Genomic DNA, 21,164 nt, shown 5'->3' on the forward strand with positions numbered 1-21,164 from the left:
AGAGAGAGAGGGGCAGGGAGAGAGAGGGGGAGGGAGAGAGAGAGGGTGAGGGAGGGAAAGAGTGAAGGGGTGGTCGAGGGAGGAGAGCTCGCCTTCTTCCTCCAGGCTAATCCCAAACTAAATCCAGCAGTCTCTCTCTCTCTCTTCCCCCAGTCTCTCTCTCTCGCTTCCCCCCAGGTCTCTCGCTCTCTCTCTTCCCCCCAGTCTCTCTCTCTCTCTCTTCCCCCCAGTCTCTCTCTCTCTCCCCCCCAGTCTCCCTCTCTCTCTCTTCCCCCCCAGTCTCTCTCTCTCTTCCCCCCAGTCTCTCTCTCTCTTCCCCCCAGTCTCTCTCTCCCCCCAGTCTCTCTTTCTCTTTCCCCCAGTCTCTCGCTCCCCCCCAGTCTCTATCTCTCTTCCCCCCAGTCCCTCCTCTCCCCCCAGTCTCTCTCTCTCACTCTTCCCCCCAGTCTCTCTCTCCCCCCCAGTCTCTCTCTCTCTTCCCCCAGTCCGTCTCTCTCTCTCTCTTCCCCCCAGTCTCTCTCTTCCCCCAGTCTCTCTCTCTCACTTCCCCGTCTCTCTCTTCTCCCCCCAGTCTCTCTCTCTCTCTCTCTCTTCCCCCCCAGTCGCTCTCTCCCCCCCAATCTCTCTCTCCCCCCATCTCTCTCTTCTCCCCCCAGTCTCTCTCTCGATCGCCGGGCCTCTCTCCCCCCCCCCCGTCTCTCTCTTTCCGTCTCTCTCCTCCTTCCCACACAGACAGACAGACAAACTCTTTTATATATATAAAAATTATTTCTACTTTTTTCATAACAACATGCCCTCAAAAAACCCTCGGCAGCGCCGGGCACTCCAGCTAGTATAGCATATGACTAAATTTTAAAAACTAAACTTAATTTAATTAAATTAATAAACTAAATGAGGTAAATAATTTGATTAACTCTAAATTAATTAATTAAATAAATAAATAAAATAATGGGAGAACAGGAGATTTGTTGTGTAGTGTATGTACCCGTCTACCTTTAAGGGAACTATTGAATGTAACCGTTCACCTTTAAGGGAACTACTTTAGGTGTGGCACTATTTGTTTGGCTTCTGTATACTGTAATACCGATAGTGACCACACCAGTATATAAGTGTTGTAGCAGGATTTCTGGGGCAGATTCGCCCGGACCTTCGAATGGTAAAGACCTGTTTGTTTGTTACTTCTGAAGTCTGTGTATTTATTAACTGCACAACCCACAGACTTTACAGTGGCGACGAGTCCGATCGTACCCTGCGGCAAGATTACCATAAGCAACGAAGAGCGTCGAAGAGAGACAACCGCCCTCGTCGTGCTACCAAAAGAAAACACGAGGCTGCAACAACAGAAAGCAGGAAGACTAACAACAAAAGCTGTATCAGCAACAGGCACTGACTACCCTTCTGCCACGGTGCGGAGTGAGCCGACCAGCAAGAAACAAGGCGGCCGAAGAGACTGTGAGTAGGGGAAGGTGTAGAAGCATCCGGAGGATAAGGGCAGAGCACTCGACCTCGGTCGAGGGGGAGCTGTGCCAGCCAAAAGTCGGGTCCAACAGCGTCGGGTGACAGCCGGACCGCGATCGGCGGGACAATCGGGGCAGCGACCGCAGCCACGAAGCGCTGAGCCTGCGAGTAGGCGCGGGAAGAGAAACCCAGCCGCAGCCGGGGAGGGAAACACCGGTCTGCGAGAGGGCTGGGGAGGCGAACGGGAACCGTGCGGGTGAGAGCCGGGTGCGGAGAGAGAGACTGCGAGGAGCCGGTCCAGCGGCTGAGCTGTTCTCCACCAACGGGGTACTCAGAGCCGGCAAAACCGAACGTGCGGGAGTGGGTGAGAGACACAGCCGAAAACGGGGTGAGAGACTGCGCGAGAGCCAGTCCAGCGGTGAGCTGTTCTCCACCAACGGGGTACCCAGGGCCGGTAGCATCGAACGTGCGGGTGAGAGAGACAGAGCCGGGTACGGAGAGAGAGACTGCGCGAGAGCCAGTCCAGCGGCTGAACTGTCCTCCGCTAACGGGGTGTACCCAGCGCCGGTAGAGCCGTGCGGGCGGGAGGAAAAGACATAGCCGAGTAAGGGGAGCTGTGCGGTAGCCAGCCAGCGGCTGAACCTGTCCGCTGAGGGGGGAGCGTACCCCTTCCACCGGGAAGAAACGCGGGAAGCCGCCATTAGGCGGAGAAGACGCCAGAAGCGGGAAACCGCCATTGAAGTGGGCGGGGCGAGAAAGGAAGAGCGGGAAACCGCCATTTTCGCGGGAAAACCGCCATCTTGATTGACATACCGCCAGTGAAGTGGGCGGGGAGAGAAGGAAAGAGCGGGAAACCGCCGATTTCGCGGGAAAACCGCCATCTTAGAAACAAATAAATAAATAAGAAATACTGGTGCTGCTCCCAAGGGAAGAAAGATGCCTAAGCGAGGGAATATTAACGACTTTAATTCTGAAGTAGAAGACTGGGCCACGTACGTGGAACGCATAGAGATCTATTGCGAAGCCAACAAAATAGAGGAAGACGACAAGGCGATAACATTGCTAAACTCGATGGGGGCAAAAACATACGGGCTCTTGAAGCATCTAATAGCACCAAATAAACCAGCGGATCAGACCTTCGAAGAGATTGTGGCTGTGCTGAAGGACCACTTGAACCCCACACCGCTGATGCTGGCTGAACGATTCAAATTCTACGCAAGAACGCAGAAGAAAGACAAAAGCAATGCGGAATACTTGGTCGAACTGCGTAGGCTAGCGAAATACTGCCAGTTCGGAGGGAATCTGACAGAAGCGCTGCGGGACAAGTTCGTATGCGGATTGTCCAAAGAAGGGACGCAGAAGCGACTACTGGAAGAGAATGACCTCACACTGGACAGGGCTGTCCTTATAGCTGCATCGCACGAAGCCGCAGCGAAAGGAATGGCGGAAATGCAACTAAAGGCGGCGGCACTCGGGGTGGACCAAATTACTTCAAGCACAACAAAATGCTACCGTTGTGGGAAGACAACGCATGACCAGAATCAATGCTGGTTTAAGAACCAAGAGTGTAGGAAATGTGGCAAACTGGGTCACATCGCGAAGGTATGCCGGTCCGGGAAAAAGATCAATAATCAAAGGAAGCCACCACCAGAAAAGTACAACAAGGTACACAAGGTGGCTGAGAAGAGTTCAGACGAACAGAATTCAGACTCAGACCCAAACAACCAGGAGCTGGGTAGTCTGAGAATCCACAATGTGGGTAAAGAAACGGATCTACAGGCCATCTGGGTCATACTAAAAATAGCTGGAGTCCAAATAAGAATGGAGCTGGACACTGGATCAGCTCTATCAGTCATCAACCGAAGGGACTACCACCGGCTATTCTCTCACATACCTTTAAGAAATACCAAGTTCGTATTACAGACATACACGGGGCATAACGTATACCCCGTGGGGAAATTAAGAGTCAAGGTGAGAGATAGGGGTAAAGAACACCCAAGAATGAGCTTGTACGTATTACCTGAGGGAGGACCACCACTTCTAGGACGGGAGTGGATTAAGAAAATAGACATGGAATGGCATTACCTAAAAGCCATAATGAGGGAGGACCCGGTGCAAGCTATTAGCTCAGATTCTGAAATGGATGATGATAAGACCAAGTCGAAAATGAAGACAGGCCGAAGGACTTATGGTACCAAGAAGAATAATGCTGCAGAGCAGAACTCCAGGTTGACAGGGAATTCTGAGCCTGTTCAAGCAAAGGATTCATCCATGACGGAAGAACACCGAGCTCGGACGCAAACTTATGTCAAAGTACGACAACAATTAGAACAGTTGAGTGATCGTCTCGTACAGGAGATGAAAAATATGGAAAAGTTCTGGGACACCGAATGGGGGAACCTGGAAAGACTACAGAGACAGCTAGCTCAAGCAGAGAGCGACCATAGAGCCATCATGGTCAAATACCAATCACATTCCCCTGATGCTGTTCAGGAACTAGAATATTTACAGAATGAACCAAAGGAAGAGGAATCTTCAGGGAGCCAGGATTTTATTCCAGTTCTTCTTTACGACTCCTTACAAGCAGAGTGTGAGAAGTTGAAAGAACAGTATGAACAGGCCCAGGCTACAATTCAGAAGGGGGGTTAACTCGGCAGCCTCCGAAAAGCTAGTTTCAGTAGAAGCATATGAACAACTAAAGGTTGAACATGAGCAAGAAGTCCAAAGGCTGCAGGAAATTCTTGATGAGCTCAAGGCCAAGACAGACTCATCGATAGAAGCTCCATCCATAGATGAGCAATTAGAGGTGAAAATCATGGCAGAGCATGAAAGACAGGATGTCCAAGAACTTATAAAAACATTGAAGGACACCCAAGACAAATATGAGGCGGCAATGTCTGAGGTTCAACAACTTGAAGAACAGATTCAACTGGGAATCCTTGCAGTGGAAGAACAGGACACTGTAAGAATGGTCCCTGAACATGAACTAGAGAGCATCAGGGCGCAACTTTTCCGAGCGCTGAAAGCCAAAGTTCAAGAGGAACGTAAGGTGGAAGTATTGGAGAAAGAGGTGGATGAAATGGAGAAGACTCTGATCCACCGTGTTCCCAGGGAAGAGTTAATGGTCGGCCAACTCCTTCATATGCTGAAGGACAAGACTCTACAAGGGGAACAATCTGAACACGAGCTTCAATCTTCAGGGGGAACGAGTTCGGAGCTCTCAAAAGTCACGGAGATAGCTGAGGTGGCAACACAAATTTTACAAGGATGCCAAAAGTACGTTGAATCACGTCAAGGTGAACAGAAGAAGGGGGAAACCGTTACTTCAGTAGAAGGGTTAAATAGCCTGATAACGCAATTACCGGTGGAAAGGAAGGTATTGAACTCACAAATGAAGTCCGTCGTGAAGGAATGGCAGATAACCCAGGAAGAGCAGGATGAATATGAATGCATGAAGAAGGCTTTTCAAGAAAGATGTTTAGGGAAGGAACCACCGTCAGCTAACGTCCAGACAGGTGAGGAGGAAGAAGAAGTCTCTCTCGCTGGCCTAACTCAGGACGAACCTGAATATTACCATGACCTGTTGAGTGACACTGAATATTATGAGGATGTGGTCTGCCCAGCTTGTGATGAAAACTCTCAAAGTGCTGAAATCCGGATGAAGCACTTAAGGTCTAAGGAACATAGAGAGTTGGTGGCGCTACAGCTGGCAGCCGAGAAAGGAGCTCCGAGAGTTTCAAAAAGGCAGAAAAGAAAAAGAAGAAGCAGAAGATAATAACTGTCTAAAATATTAGCACTTCTACCATTCCAGGCGGGACATTACGAAAGGAGCTAAATTAGTTGAAAAACTGGAAAATGTCAAGACAGCCAGTTGGTTGTCAAAGTCCGCACTGCTGGTTCAACAGGACGAAAGTTCAAGCTGCTACGTCAAGAAAAAGGCTATGGAGGAGTCACGCTAGCTAGGTGAACCGGCTACCCCAAAGAAACGTTGTTCGGAACGAGTCAAGATCAGAGACTGAATCTATGAACTGTTTCCGCAGAGACGGAACCTGTGAACTGTTTCCACCGAGATTATATTTGTAAATTGTTTTATATGACATTGACTCCACCGAGATTATAGCTGTAATTTGTTTTGTAGGAAGTTGAAGATATGTATGTTTAACGGGGACTCTGTAAGTAATAAGCTAAAAAGGGAGGATTGTAGTGTATGTACCCGTCTACCTTTAAGGGAACTATTGAATGTAACCGTTCACCTTTAAGGGAACTACTTTAGGTGTGGCACTATTTGTTTGGCTTCTGTATACTGTAATACCGATAGTGACCACACCAGTATATAAGTGTTGTAGCAGGATTTCTGGGGCAGATTCGCCCGGACCTTCGAATAGTAAAGACCTGTTTGTTTGTTACTTCTGAAGTCTGTGTATTTATTAACTGCACAACCCACAGACTTTACATGTTGCTGCTGCAATATGTGGGAGCTTGTGGATATTTTTGTCCAGGGTGACTACATCTGGGGGGAATAAATTTTAAAAACTAAACTTAATTTAATTAAATTAATAAACTAAATGAGGTAAATAATTTGATTAACTCTAAATTAATTAATTAAATAAATAAATAAAATAATGGGAGAACAGGAGATGTGTTGCTGCTGCAATATGTGGGAGCTTGTGGATATTTTTGTCCAGGGTGACTACATCTGGGGGGAATATAAAGGAAGGTGGTTGTAGTAGGTGACACAGAATAGTTAGCGAGATAGACACGGTTCTCTGCAGCCAGGAGCGCAGTTCCCGAAGGCTATGTTGCCTACCCAGTGCCAGGTTAAAGGACATCTCCTCCGGGCTAGAGAAGAACTTGGAGTGGGAGGGGGAGGATCCAGTTGTCATGGTCCACGTAGGTACCAATGATATAGGTCGGCCAAAGAAAGAGGTTCTGCTGAGAGTTTGAGCAGCTAGGGACTAAATTAAAAAGCAGAACCACAAAGGCCATCATCTCTGGATTATTACCGGAGCTACGGGCAAATTGGCATAGGGTCAATAGGATCAGGGAGATGAATGCGTGGCTCAAAGATTGGTGTGGGAGAAGTGGGTTTCGATTCGTGGGGCACTGGCACCAGTACTAGGGAAAGAGAGAGCTGTTCCATTGGGCCAGACTACACCTGAACCATGCTGGGACCAGAGTTCTAGCGAATCAAATAACTAGGGAGGTAGATAGGGCTTTAAACTAAATAAGGGAGGGAGGGTCCCGGTGGAGAGAAGTGGGGGAGGGTCCCGGTGGAGAGAAATCTAGAATGCTAAAGAGAAAAGACAAGGAAGCAGTGCAGGAAAGGGATTGGGGTAAGGATAACCAGATGGTGTCAGGAAGGGACAGAGTGTACAAACAAAGGAGTGCACTAACAAATAGGGTCCGGGTAAGAAAAAATGGTAATAAGACAAATAGGGCCATAGTACAAAAAAAGTTAAGATGTCTAAAAATGTTAGAAAGACAAATCTAAAGGCACTGTATCTGAATGCACGAAGCATTCGTAATAAGGTGGATGAATTAACAGCACAAATAGATGTAAATGGATACGATATAATTGCGTTTATGGAGACGTGGTTGCAGGGTGACCAAGGCTGGGAGCTGAATATCCAAGGATATTCGATATTTAGGAAGGACAGGCAAAAAGGAAAAGGAGGTGGGGTGGCATTGTTAGTAAAGGATGAAATCAGAGCAATAGTGACAAAGGATATTGGCTCAGAAAATCAAGATGTAGAATCAGTCTGGGTGGAGCTAAGAATCACCAAGGGGCAGAAAACATTGGTGGGAGTTGTCTGGAGGCCTCCAAACAGTAGTGGTAATGTAGGGGATGGCATCAAACAGGAAATTATAGATGCATGTAACAAGGGTACTACAGTAATCAGGGGTGACTTTAATCTACATATAGACTGGCCAAACCAAATTAGCAATAATACTGTGGAGGATGAATTCCTGGAGTGTGTACAAGATGATTTTTTAGACCAGCACGTTGAGGAGCCAACTAGGGAACAGGCTATCCTAGATTGGGTATTGTACAATGAGAAGGGGTTAATTAATAATCTTGTTGTATGTGGTCCTTTAGGGAAGAGTGACCATAACATGATAGAATTTTTCATTAAGATGGAAAGTGAAGAAGTCCAATCTGAAACTAGGGTCTTAAATCTAAACAAAGGAAACTACAAAGGTATGAGGAGTGAGTTGGCTATGATAGATTAGGGAGCTTCATTAAAAGGCATGATGGTGGATAGGCAATGGCTATCATTTAAGGAATGAATGCATGAATTGCAACAATTATACATTCCTTTCTGGTGCAAAAGCTCAAAAGGAAAAGCGGCCCAACCATGGCTAACAAAAGCAATTAAGGATAGTATTAGATCCAAAGAGGAGTCATATAAAGTTGCCAGAAAAAATAGCAAGCCTGAGGATTGGGAGCAGTTTAGAGCTCAGCAAAAAAGGACCAAGAGATTGATTAGGAGGGGAAAAATAGAGTAAGAGAGTAAATTTGTAAGGAACATAAAAGCAGATTGTAAATGCTTCTACAAGTATGTAAAAAGAAAAAGATTAGTGAAGACAAATGTAAGTCCCTTACAGTCAGTAACGGAAGAATTTATAATGGGGAACAAGGAAATGGCGGAGCAATTAAACAAATACTTTGGTTCTGTCTTCACGGAAGAGGACACAAATAACTTCCCAGAAATGCTAGGGAACCAAGGATCTAGTGAGAAGGAGGAATTAAAGGAAATTAGTATTAGTAAAAAAATAGTGCTGGAGAAATTAATGAGACTGAAAGCCGATAAATCCCCAGGGCCTGATAATCTGCATCCCAGAGTACTAAAAGAGGTAGCCATGGAAATAATGGATGCATTGGTTGGCATCTTCCAAAATTCTATAAATTATGGAACAGTTCCTGCAGATTGGAGGGTGGCAAATGTAACCCCACTATTTAAAAAAGGAGGGAGAGAGAAAACCGGGACCTACAGACCGGTTAACCTAATATCAGTAGTAGGGAAAATGCTAGAGTCTATTATAAAGGATGTGATAACAGGACACTTAGAAAATATCAATGGGATTAGACAAAGTCAACATGGATTTATGAAAGGGAAATCGTGTTTGATAAACCTACTGGAGTTTTTTGAGGATGTAACTGGTAGAATAGATAAGGGAGAACCAGTGGATGTGGTGTATTTGGATTTTCAGAAGGCCTTTGATAAAGTCCCACATAAGAGGTTAGTGCGCAAAATTAAAGCACATGGGATTCGGAGTAATATACTGGCATGGACTGAAAATTGATTAACAGACAGGAAACAGAGAGTAGGAATAAATGGGTCTTTTTCGGGGTGGCAGGCGCTGACTGGTGGGGTACTGCAGGGGTTAGTGCTTGGGCCCCAGCTATTTACAATATATATCAATGATTTGGATGAGGGAACCAAATGTAATATTTCCGAGTTTGCTGACGACATTAAACTAGGTGGGATTGTGAGTTGTGAGGAGGATGCAAAGAGGCTTCTAGGCGATTTAGACAAGTTGAATGAGTTGGCAAATACATGACAGATGCAGTATAATGTGGATAAGTGTGAAGTTATCCACTTCGGTAGGAAAAACAGGAAGGCAGAGTATTATTTAAATGGTGATAGATTGGGAAATGTTGATGTACAGAGGGACTTAGGTGTCCTTGTGCACCAGTCACTGAAAGCAAACATGCAGGTGCAGCAAGCAGTTAGGAAGGCAAAGGGTATGTTCGCCTTCATTGCAAGAGCATTTGAGTACAGGAGCAAGAATGTCTTACTACAGTTATACAGGGCCTTGGTGAGACCACACCTGGAGTGCTGTGTGCAGTTTTGGTCTCCTTACCTAAGAAAGGATATACTTGCCATAGAGGGAGTGCAGCGAAGGTTCACTAGACTGATTCCTGGGATGGCAGGACTGTCGTATAAGGAGAGATTGGGTCAACTAGGTCTGTATTCACTAGAGTTTAGAAGAATGAGAGGGGATCTCATTGAAACGTATAAAATTCTGACAGGGCTAGACAGACTGGATGCAGGGAGGATGTTTCCCCTGGCTGGGGGGTCCAGAACGTGGGGTCACAGTCTCAGGATACGGGGTAGGACATTTAGGACTGAGATGAGGAGAAATTTATTTACTCAGAGGGTGGTGAACCTGTGAAATACTCCACCACAGAAGGCTGTGGAGGCCAAGTCACTGAATATATTTAAGAAGGATTTAGATAGATTTCTAGACACAAAAGGCACCAAGGGGTATGGGGAGAGAGTGGGAATATGGTATTGAGATAGAGGATCAGCCATGATCATATTAAATGGCGGAGCAGGCTCGAAGGGCTGAATGGCCGACTCCTGCTCCTATTTTTCTATGTTTCTATGTTTCTAAGTTCCTCACACTAATAAGTAAGAAGCAAATGGCATCAAAATATATGGGCCCAGATTATGCGATGGCAATGACGGCAAACTGTCAGTGTTCACCTCATCCCCCTCTGAAACTGCTCATAACTTCAGGATTTAGCGCATGTGCAGATAAACTCAGAAATCCTAAAGTTGCGGTCAGTCATTCCCTGCTCCGCCATAGGCTGCGCTGTGGAACTCCCAATAGCCAGCAATCAGTGAAAACAGTTGAACTGATGAAAACTTAGGGGGGAAAATTCGGTATCGACCATTTTGGGGCGCTAACATCGCCCAAGCGGAATTTTTTTTAGCACCCACCGCTAATTAGCGCCATCGACCACGAAATTCAGTTTTAACGCCCCTAGAGGGAAGTGGAGCGCTAAATCAAGAGCTACACATTTTTCTTAAGGTGCTAACGTCAGGGAACGGGGCACTACCTCAGAGCACTACTCAAGCTGTCAATTACCTAGTACTCAGACAGACTGGCGCCTTTCTGTTCTTAAAGGGAAGGTTCACTTACGCTGCACAGCCTCACCCTGATCATTGCTGCTTGTGACCTGGGCCTGCAAGGAGGTGCAATCCATCAACCACAAATCTCATGGCTGATCAGAGGCCCAGGGAGAGAGCTCGCTGGTTCAGCGACCAGGCTTTGGAGGCGCTGGAACGCCGATGGGCAGCGCTGTTCCCAGACACCAGGAGACCATGCCGTAGGATTTCAGAAGGATGTGGAGGGAGGTGGCCCAGTGTACCTCGAACAGAAGTGTGGTCCAAAGGACTCGCACCCAGTGCTGCAAGAAGTTCAACGACCTCACTCGGGTGGTCAGGGTGAATACATGCTTCAAAAACCTCTACATCCCACCATCTCAACCTCACACTGTGCAAAGATTGTATAAACCGCCAAATCCCCAACACTCACCCACCAACTATGCCCATCTGCTAAAGGTCACATTCACATCTCACGCTTTGCATACATTACCAGCTATTCAACTATGGTAGGCACATCTGCCAAACACATGGCTGCACACTCACTCACACACTGTCCTTTTTCTTACTGGCCAAGCTTGCTCACAACAGGAGGGAGCAGCAACGCACGGGAGGAGGCCAGGCAGAGCTGCGCCCCCCTTACGCAGCTGGGGGATCGAGTGCGCAGCATCATCGTGGCCCAGGTCGTGGGCATTATGGCAGTCAGAGTGGTCGACCCCCTTGGGGACAACAACCGTATGTTCATCGCCTGTCCTTCTTCTCTCATACCACTTCCACCTCACAACACAAGCCCTTCCCACTTTCCATCTAAGTATACTGTCTCCATTCCTTGCTCCCTTCCTTCCCCCCTCCCCTGACCTGAACCTCACTCTTGTGCCTTAATGCTTTCAGATAATCAGCCACCATCGGCCCAGCCTGTCCCTCAGCCTCCCAGTGGCAGCGATGCAAGAGAGGAGGAGGAAGGACGATCCAGAGCCTCACTGCCTGTATTTCCCCGAGGGCGAGAGGTCCGATAATGGAGCCATGCGTCGCTGGAGGGGAGCAGAGGAAATGACTCTGATGTGGGTGAAGCTCTGGGACCCAGTGAGCTGCAGCAATGCCAAGGGGAAAGGGAAGCTGTGAGGACCTTGATGTGGAGGCATTGACCACACAGGCGATGAGCTTGCATATTGAGCTCATGGGTGCAATGGCAAGGGTGCCCGAGAGCATGGATGCACCAGCTAGGAGCGTGGAGGAGTCCACCTCCAACATTGCACTTAGCTCTGCTCACACCGTCGAGCCCATCCTTGGCACTTTGCAGAGGATGGTTGACTCGCAGAGAGACCGTGGGGACCCAGACCTCATGCCGCATGTCATGGGTGAGGTGGCAGCAGCTATTGCAGCACAGACCGAGGCAACGCAATGGCTTAGTGCTATATTGGAGTCAGTGGTACCTGGCATCCAATCTCAGACTGCTCTCATGCAGTCTCAGATTGATGCCATGCAAGCGCTGACTGCTGCCATCCTCGCTGGGTCACCCACTGTCCACCGGGGATCTCACGGTGCCGCAGCAGGCCAGCAATCTGTGTTCGAGCAGATTGCTCCGGATGCTGAGGTTCTGCCCCGGTGGAGTGGCAGTGTGTTGGTCGAGCAGGAAAGTGCTGTCTGATGTAAAAAGACTACTGAACACTTGGTTTGAGTATAAAACAAGGCTTTAATCAACTGTTTCAAAACCATGAGATTCTAGTTACATCACTAGTTCCTGGCTACAGAAACATCCTGAGCAAGCTGGGCCCACACCCGAGTATTTATACTCCTTGGACGGCGCCACCAGCTGGCTGCCCAGTGTTACTTCATGAGTCATGATAAGATTCATGACATCCTTCCCGCCTGAAAGTTTTGGAAGTCTGATGATTTCCTTCTAGTGGATTAGGCGGACCACGAATAGGCGCAGTCTTTTAGATCTTCGCTTGTGGCTGGAAGGCACGTCTCCTCGGACCGTGTCTTGGTCCCTGGGCTGCTTGGTCCGTACTGGTAGATTGACGGGGCCCGTGTCGCCTTGATCGACCTGCGGAAGACTGGGGAGATCATGACTCCGGGTGCGGGTCCCCACAGGTGCAGAGCTGGCGTCATCTTAGTTGGTAGCCGGGGATTGGCCGGCGTCCTGGCTTCGGGTCGCCATCCTTTGGGAAACGCTCAGCTCCCCGAGTTGATCCGGTGGAGTAGCCGCCAGATCCCTTGATGTCCCAGGTAGGGCGTCATCCTCAAAGGAGCGCAGAGCATCGGTATCATTACCATGGGTTCCTCTACCAGTTGAGTCCGTGGGACTGGTTGGACAGGGAACCAGATCTCAGAGTGAAACGGTGGACTCCCGGCCATCAGGGTACCGCACGTGTGCATAAGTGGGATTAACATCCGTTAGTTCCACCTCGTCGATGTGGGGATCATTTTTGGAAGATCGGACGAAGCTTCGGAGCAGCACGGGGCTGGGAGCTGCCAACCATGACGGTAGGGACATCCCATGAGTAGAGCGACGCTGGAACCTGAAGAATCGCTCGTGAGGAGTGACATTGGTGGACGTAGAAAGAAGAGACCTGATGGAATGCAACGCGTCAGGGAGCATAGTTTCCCACTGCTGGTCTGGTAGGTTGCGTGACCTCAGTGCAAGACGAACAGCATTCCAAATGATAGCGCTGTATCTCTCAACCTGTCCATTACCGATGGGATGATATGGTGTCGTTTTGCTTGTGGCGATTCCCCATTGGGAAAGATAACTTTTGAGTTCACTTGACATGAAGGAGGCACCCCGATCAGAGTGGATGAAGTTGGCCATACCACAAAGGGAAAAGACCTGATCGAGGCATTTGATCACTGTGGAAGTAAACATATTGGGCCAGAAATTCCAGAACAGGGCTTGCAGCGCGTGCAAGCCCCGTATTTGCACTTACCCCGCGCTCCTGCCAATCAGCTCCAGGGACGCCTGCACTTCCAGAAACTGAAACAAGAATCCCGGGCAGCGTATGACGTCACGCCGCCCAGGAGTGCAGCCAGCGCGGACCCAGGAGCGTGCAGTGTAAGTGAGACACGCCCCTTGAGGTCTCAGTTTCACTGGACACGCCCCCAATGTTTCTGTCAAGCTGCTTTGCTTTTTTACATGCAAAGCAGCAGTTTAAATAGGTTTTTGGAAGTTTTTTCAAGATTTTGGTAACTTTTATAAAAAAATTTAAATGTTTACATTATTTTGAGTAATCTGAAGTAGTTTTAAAGAGAATTAAAGCAATTTAAAGACTTTTAAAAGCCCTAAAAGAATTTTTTAAATTCCATTTATTTATTTAGCAATGTCGTCGTCATACGTGTCTTCACACTGTTCCCTTTGGGGAACTGTATGAAGTGGTGGAAGGATTTATGGCCGTGATTAACGCTCATTCCGTGACCGTAACCATCTTTGAACCAGCCATTAGGGCGGTTAGTCCTATGGCGGGAGGGTTTTACGGGCTCCCACAAGCTATACAAGGAGGGGGGGCCACCCACACCCACGGACGCAAATATCCCACTGGATGTCAACCCAGAATTTAGAGCCGGAGCTCCGACTCCACTTGCCGGGACTGTCTGGAGCGGGGTTCGAAACCCTACCCTGATCTGGCCCAGCGGCGGGGATCCTACCGCTATGACAAACGCCCAATCCGATTAGCAATGTGAAATGGCAGCATAGGGCTCCAGTCACGGGGAGGGAAAAGGCGCAGGAAACGTATGCGTGTCACCTTTTGTGCGGAGTGGGCCTTTTGCGTAGCAGTAAGCATCCCCTCCGCTGGGCCAGAAGGAGTAGGGTTTTGAACCCCACTCCAGACAGTCCCGGCAAGTGGAGTCGGAGCTCCAACTTTAAATTCTGGGTGGACATCCAGCGGGATACTTGCGTCCGTGGGTGTTGGTGGCCCCCCCCCCCTCAGATGGGTTGTGGGAGCCCGTAAAACCCTCCCGCCATAGGACTAACCACCCTAATGGCTGGTTCAAAGATGGTTACGGTCACGGAATGAGCGTTAATCACGGCCATAAATCCTTCCACCACTTCATACAGTTCCCCAAAGGGAACAGTGTGAGGATACGTCCGATGATGCCCTCTTGCGCAATGCACCTCCTTGGACCCTCAGTCGCAGATGCGAGGGGGCAAGTCGTGCAAGTGTTAAATTTTTTATTTTATTGACATGTAAAATGTTGGCCCAATAATTCCCTTCCAAATGCGCTAGTACGGTCGGGGTACTTACGCATCTGGCCGGATGAAATGCCGGTTTTCAGCATGCACAGTGCATGTGGGGAAAACCGGCATTTCCTGTCCTCTGAACGAAGGGGTTCAGAGGCAGAACGCGTGCGACTGCACATGCAGCGCGTGCGCAGTATAATTCGCCGCTTTCATTAATGCTTTCAGTGAGGTCCAGTCATTACAACTTACACATGAAAAAAGCATGGGTACAGTTGCTACAGAGGAAGATATTTCTTATCGTGGAGCTTCTGAAAGTATGTATGTCTGTATATATTCCTTTGCGTGTTATGTATATATTCCTTTACTTATGTGTATGAATGTATTATTTAATTATGACTTTCAGAGAAAGTAACTTATTGGAAAATCATAATTAAAAACATACATTCATAGTAAAGGAATATAAAACATACATGCATATACGTAAAGGAATATATGTGGACATACATACATAACTCATTCTCACATTCCATTCACACAGCCACAATTGCTCCTTCTACCTACCGTTCTGAAAACCCTTTAAAAAAAAAAAAAATTTTAACTTTAAAACTTACTTAAAATTTCTTAAAATAACTTCCCTCCCTTTCCCAAACAAAAATATTGCATTTCAAAAGCTCCACGATAAAATATATCTTCCTCCGCAGCCAATGAACCACTTTACACTTGCTTTTTTTCAGTGTAAGTTCTGAGGACTTACCCTCACGGATTTCATGAATGAAATCCACGAAGTTCACTGCGCAAGCGCTGCCTGTGCAGTCGCACGCGCTCGAGGTCTGGAAATGCCGGCGTTCCCCGCATGCGCTGTTCCTGCTGAACGCCGGCATTTCCAACGGCCAGAAGCGTGAGTACCCCGAGCGCACTCACGCTTCTGGCCTGGAATTTCTGGCCCATTGGGACAGGCGAAAGCAAAGGGAAAGCGTGAATATTCATCCACCATAGTAAGTAAGTAGGTGTTTCGCGTTGAGGAAGGCAATGGCCCTTTAAAGTCAATGCTGAGTCGCTGCATAGGCTGCATAGCGTGTATGAGCGAGCCATCCAATGGATGGAAGAATTGCGGTTTTAATTCCGCACAGATTCTACAGGTAGAGCAAGTTCTTTTCACATCTTCTGTAGAAAATGGGAGATTTTTAGATCGCACAAAGTGCAACATACAGGTAATGCCAGGATGGCATAAGTCAGTATGAAGATCCGCCAGAGTCGAAGTTGACATAGAAGAGCAGAATGTACGCGTGAGGGTATCCGGGGCCACATTCTCTTTGCCGGGTCGATAATGTATGGTGTATCCAAAGACGGCCAATTCCATCCTCCAGAGTTGTATTTTGTTATTCTTGATCTTAGTGCGTTTCCGGTTATCCAGCATAAAGGCCACGGAGCGCTGATCGGTTATAGCATGAAATGGCGACGAACGAGGAAATGTCTCCATTTACGTACTGCTTCGATGGTAGCCGTAGCCTCCTTCTCGACAGGAGAATAATGGAGCTCGCTACCCTGCAAAGTTCTGGACAGAAATGCAACGGGTCGACCACCTTGATTCAAGGTAGCTGAGATTGCCACATCCGATGCATCACACTCGACCACGAAAGGGAGATTTTCATCGATGGAACAAAGCGTGGCTTTTTCCAGTTGTCACTTGGAGGTTGAAAGCTGAAATAGCCGTTGCCTCCAACGGAAATGACTTTGCATGAAGCAGGGGCTGGATCTTGTTGGAGAAGTGGGGTATCCACTTCGCATAATAGGCGAACATGCCGAGTGCCCGATGAAGAGAGCAGAGATTCGTAGGGGGAGGGAGCACCTGAAGCAGACGAAGTCGCTCCGGATCCAGTTTGATGACATCGTTGCCCACCCAGTAGCCAAGGATGTTGACTGACGGTACTGATTTCACAGATTTGGACTCATTTAAGGTTAAGTTGCAACGACGGAGAATGTCAAAACATTTCTGGAGGTTGGCATCATGCTCCTTCTGGTCATGACCAGCAATGGTGATATTATCCAGATATGGAAAAGTGTCCGTTAAATTCTCCTGTTTGACTAGGCTATCCATTGCCCGTTGAAAGACGGCCACCCCATTGGTGACCCCACATGGAAGGCGACAAAACTGGTAAAGCCGACCATTGGCCTCAAAGGCCGTATACTTTTTGTCAGAGTCCTTTAACGGTACTTGATGGTATGCGCTCTTTAAATCAAAAGTTGAAAATACCTTGTAGTTGGCAAGGTTATTGACCATGTCATCGATGCGTGGTAGTGGGTAGGCATCCAGGTCAGTATACTGGTTAATAGATTGCGAGTAATCAATGCAAAGACGTTTCTTGTGTTGCTTCAGAGGATTTTTAACAATGACGACTTGAGCCCGCCAGGGAGATGAACATGGCTCAATGATACCATCAGCTGGAAAGCGAGAGATTTCCGCCTCGATAAAAGGATCGATCATCTTGGCTGCAACATCGTGATTTAATGACTATGGGCTTACATCGGGGGGAAAGATTGGCAAACAAGGAGGGCTCGTCGAGCGAAGCCGCCGAAAGCGCACAAAACGGTACTTTGGAAATAGTAAGCTCCGGCTTTGACCCTCCAAACTCGAAAGTGAGCCTTTTGTGTTGTTTCTGGAAATCCTGTCGCAGGAGCACATCACTGCATAGGTTTTTGAGCACCCCGAGCCGGGTGGAGAAATAAGTGCGGCCATTGAGAATAAGGTCAACAAGACAAAAGCCGGAAGAGTTGGTGGTCAGTGTCATCAGAGCCATTGCAATTTCCCTGTCCGAGGGGTAAATACGCAGTTTTAACTTACTGACAGCCCGCTCACTAATGAAGCTGTCAGAGCTGCATGAGTCGATTAGTGCACTCAAAATGTGTCCATTTACCGAAACCTTTGTGGCTGCATGGGACAGACTTTGGGGAAAAACAGCTGTGATGGGAGGAGGAGCAGTTTTACCCTTGATAGCTGTAACCTTAGTAGTGGTTCTTGGGGGAGGAGCAGTTTTATAGATAGCAGCTGTAACCTTAGTAGTGGCTCTTGGGGGAGGAGCAGTTTTATAGATAGTAGCTGCAAAAGTAACAGGGGCTCTCGACCGGTATACCTTAGAAAAGTGGCCTTTCTTACTAACAGAGGCTCTTGACTGGCATACCTTAGAAAAGTGACCTTTCTTACTGCAATGATTGCAGGCTGCATTACGAGCAGGACAAAATTTCTTATATTGGAATGCGCCGCCACAGAAGAAACACTTCCTTCCAGATTGCCAAGATGCCACTAGGGCAGGGTCATCATCAGTGAAGGCTTCTAGGGTAGGGTTATCATCAGCTAGGTTAGAGTCATCATCAGTGAGGGCTTCTGCTCGAGGCCTATCAAAGGAGTCACTAAAAGTGAAAGCAGCAGCCCATGCACATGGTAAAATATAGGTATCTGCATTCGTCTTTGCTAAGTCCAGAGAACATGCCTGGTCATAGGCAGCCTCTAACTCGAGGGTTTTATTCTCCAACAGACGCTGGCGTATGAAGGGAGATGTAATTCCATTAATAAAAGAATCACAAATTAGCTCCTTCTGGTACTGCTCAGCTGTGACAACTTTAAGATTACAATCCTTGCTGAGCCTGTGAAGCTGTTGAAGGAATTTGTCAAGTGATTCCCCGGGTTGTTGTCGAGTTGTGGCCAGTAGATGCCGAGCAAAAATTTTGTTTGGGGCCTTAACATATAGGATAGCGGAGTCATAGTCTACACAGTCTTCGATACAGTCAAACACATGAGGAGATACATAATTGGCAAGTATCTCTAACTTATCAGGAACATTCTCACCACACACCCTGAGGAAGTTGCTGAAGGTACAATACCAGTGTTTCCATACCTTAGCAGTTGTAGGTGAATTCGGGTCCAGGTCAAGACGGGCGGGTCTGAGTAGTTTGTCCATGATGGATTGATTACTACGTCAGAGTTCCCTTCTACATTTGAAGTCGTAGCTGGCTGTTCCTGAAATTACTCAGAACGTGGAGCCGAAACAGTTGATTAAATTGACGTAAAAAGACTACTGAGCACTTGCTTTGAGTATAAAACAAGGCTTTAATCAACTGTTTCAAAACCATGAGATTTCTAGTTACATCACTAGTTCCTGGTTACAGAAACATCCTGAGCAAGCTGGGCCCATGCCCAAGTATTTATATTCCTTAGACGGTGCCATCAGCTGGCCAACTAGAGTTACTTCATGAGTCATGATAAGATTCATGACACTGTCCTCTCTCAGGATGATAGCATTCCTGCTCCCACCACTGCCATTCCGCCATTGTACTTGCCGCAGCCTGTAACCCAGCCAGCCCAGACTGCTGTCGCCTATGCTGAGTTGGTGCAGTCTGCAGCCGGGCCTTCCAGGCTGAGAGCTGGTCGAGGGTGTCCTGCAAGGCCATCTGCAGTCTCTGGCTTCCAGACTCTGCAGCCTTCCACCAGCCTTGCTGTAGCCACTGGGGCCACATTACGGAGGAGCAGTAGGGTTGGGAGGGGGGAATTGCAAAGGGGAGGGTAATCATTGAGGAAGGCCCAGTAAATAAAATGTTGGGAGTGTGTGTACAAAAGTTGATGTGTTTGTAAATATATTTTTTCAGTTTGGTAAGAAATAGTTCCGCTTGCTAAGAACCAGTTGTGTTTGTTATTGGTTGTGTTTGATAAGAGAGAGTTGTACAGAATAATAAATGTTTATTTCGACGTTGCACATTTTATGATGTTTCTCATTTGAACTTTGCCCAGTGATAGGGGCTGTGAGCTGGCTGTAATGATGTGGTTGTTCTGTGCAAAGGCCATGTGATATCTCATTTATTGGAAGCGCTGTGCAATGAGACGTTCACGAACAGCCCTTGCAGAAACAACATTGAGTGGCTCCCTCCTATGTTGCTGCTGCTCCTCCTCCTCTTCATCCTCCTCCTTCGCCTCCTCCTCCTCCTGTCCCTCTCCCTCCTCCTGAGGTGGACCTGCAATCCCTGGTGGCAATGGCTAGGCCCTCAAAATGGCCAAGTTGTGCAGCATGCAGCACACAACATTGAAAACGGAGACTCGATCAGGGGAGTACTGCAGGGCTCCTCTAGAGTGGTCAAGGCAGCGGAACAATTGTTTTAGCATGCCGATAGTCTGTTAGATCATGTTCCTGGTGACGCTATGGCTCTCATTGGGGTTGCGGAGGGGAGTCATCAGCCAGGTGGCGAGTGGATAACCCTTGTCTCCGAGCAGCCAGCTGTGAACTTCATGTGGTGGGCGGAACAGTGCTGGGACACCAGTCTGTCTCAGGATAAATACATCGTGACTGCTGCCAGGATAGCGGGCATTGACGGCGAGGATGCGCTGTCTGTGGTCGCATATCAACTGCACGTTCAGAGAGTGGTAGCCTTTGTGGTTGCAGAACACCTCTGCATTGTGATGAGGTGCCCACAATGCCATGTGGATGTAGTCATTGGCGCCCTGAACCATGGGGTAGCCCGCTATCCTTGCAAAGCCACATGAGCATTCACGCTGTTTGTCTCTGGTCATGGGGAATGAGATGTACTCCCTTCTCCTTCTGTACAGAACATCTGTGACCTCCCGGATGCAGCAATGGATGGCGAACTGTGAAATGTTTGCAATATCCCCTGTTAAAACTTGGAAGGAGCCACTGTGTAGAAATTGAGAGTGACTGTGGCCTTCACTGTCACTGGGAAACATCCTGGTCCTGAGCTCAGGCTTGAGCTCTGGCTGCAGGAGATGGCATGGATAGAGGATTGGCTAACTAACAGAAAACAGAGAGTCAGGATAAATGGGTCATTTTCAGGTTGGCAGACTGTAACTGGTGGGGTGCTACAAGGATCAGTGCTGGGGCCTCAACTATTTACAATCTATATTAATGACTGGGATGAAGGGACTGAGTGTAAGGAAGCCAAATTTGCTGATGATACAAAGATAGGTGGGAAAGCAAATTGTATGGAGGACGCAAAGAATCTCCAAAGGGATATAGATAGTTTAAGTGAGTGGGCAAAAATCTGGCAGATGGAGTTTAATGTGGGAAAATGCGAGGTTATCCACTTTGACAGGAAAAATAAAAAAGCAAATTATTATTTAAATGGGGAGAGATTACAAAATGCTGAGGTACAGAGGGGTCTGGGGGTCCTTGTACATGAATCACAAAAAGTTAGCATGCAGGTACAGCAAGTAATTAGGAAGGCAAATGGAATGTTGGCCTTTATTGCAAAGGGAATGGAGTATAAAAGTAGGGAAGTCCTGTTACAACTGTACAGGGCATCAGTGAGACCACACCTGGAACACAGCTTACAGTTTTGGTCTCCTTATTTAAGGAAGGATATACTTGCATTGAAGGCAGTTCAGAGAAGGTTCACGAGGTTGATTCCAGAGATGAAGGGGTTGTCTTATGAAGAAAGGTTGAGCAGGTTGGGCCTATACTCATTGGAGTTTAGAAGAATGAGAGGGGATCTTATTGAAACATATAAGATTCTGAAGGGGCTTGACAGGGTAGATGCAGAGAGGATGTTTCCCCTCGTGGGAGAATCTAGAACTAGGGGGCATAGTTTCAGAATAAGGGGGCACCCTTTTAAATTGGAAATTGGGAGGAATTTCT

Source organism: Somniosus microcephalus, chromosome 16 (assembly GCF_052327205.1).
Source record: "Somniosus microcephalus isolate GS21.2 chromosome 16, FLI_Smic_1.0, whole genome shotgun sequence".
In the NCBI taxonomy this organism is placed as follows: Eukaryota; Metazoa; Chordata; class Chondrichthyes; order Squaliformes; family Somniosidae; genus Somniosus; species Somniosus microcephalus.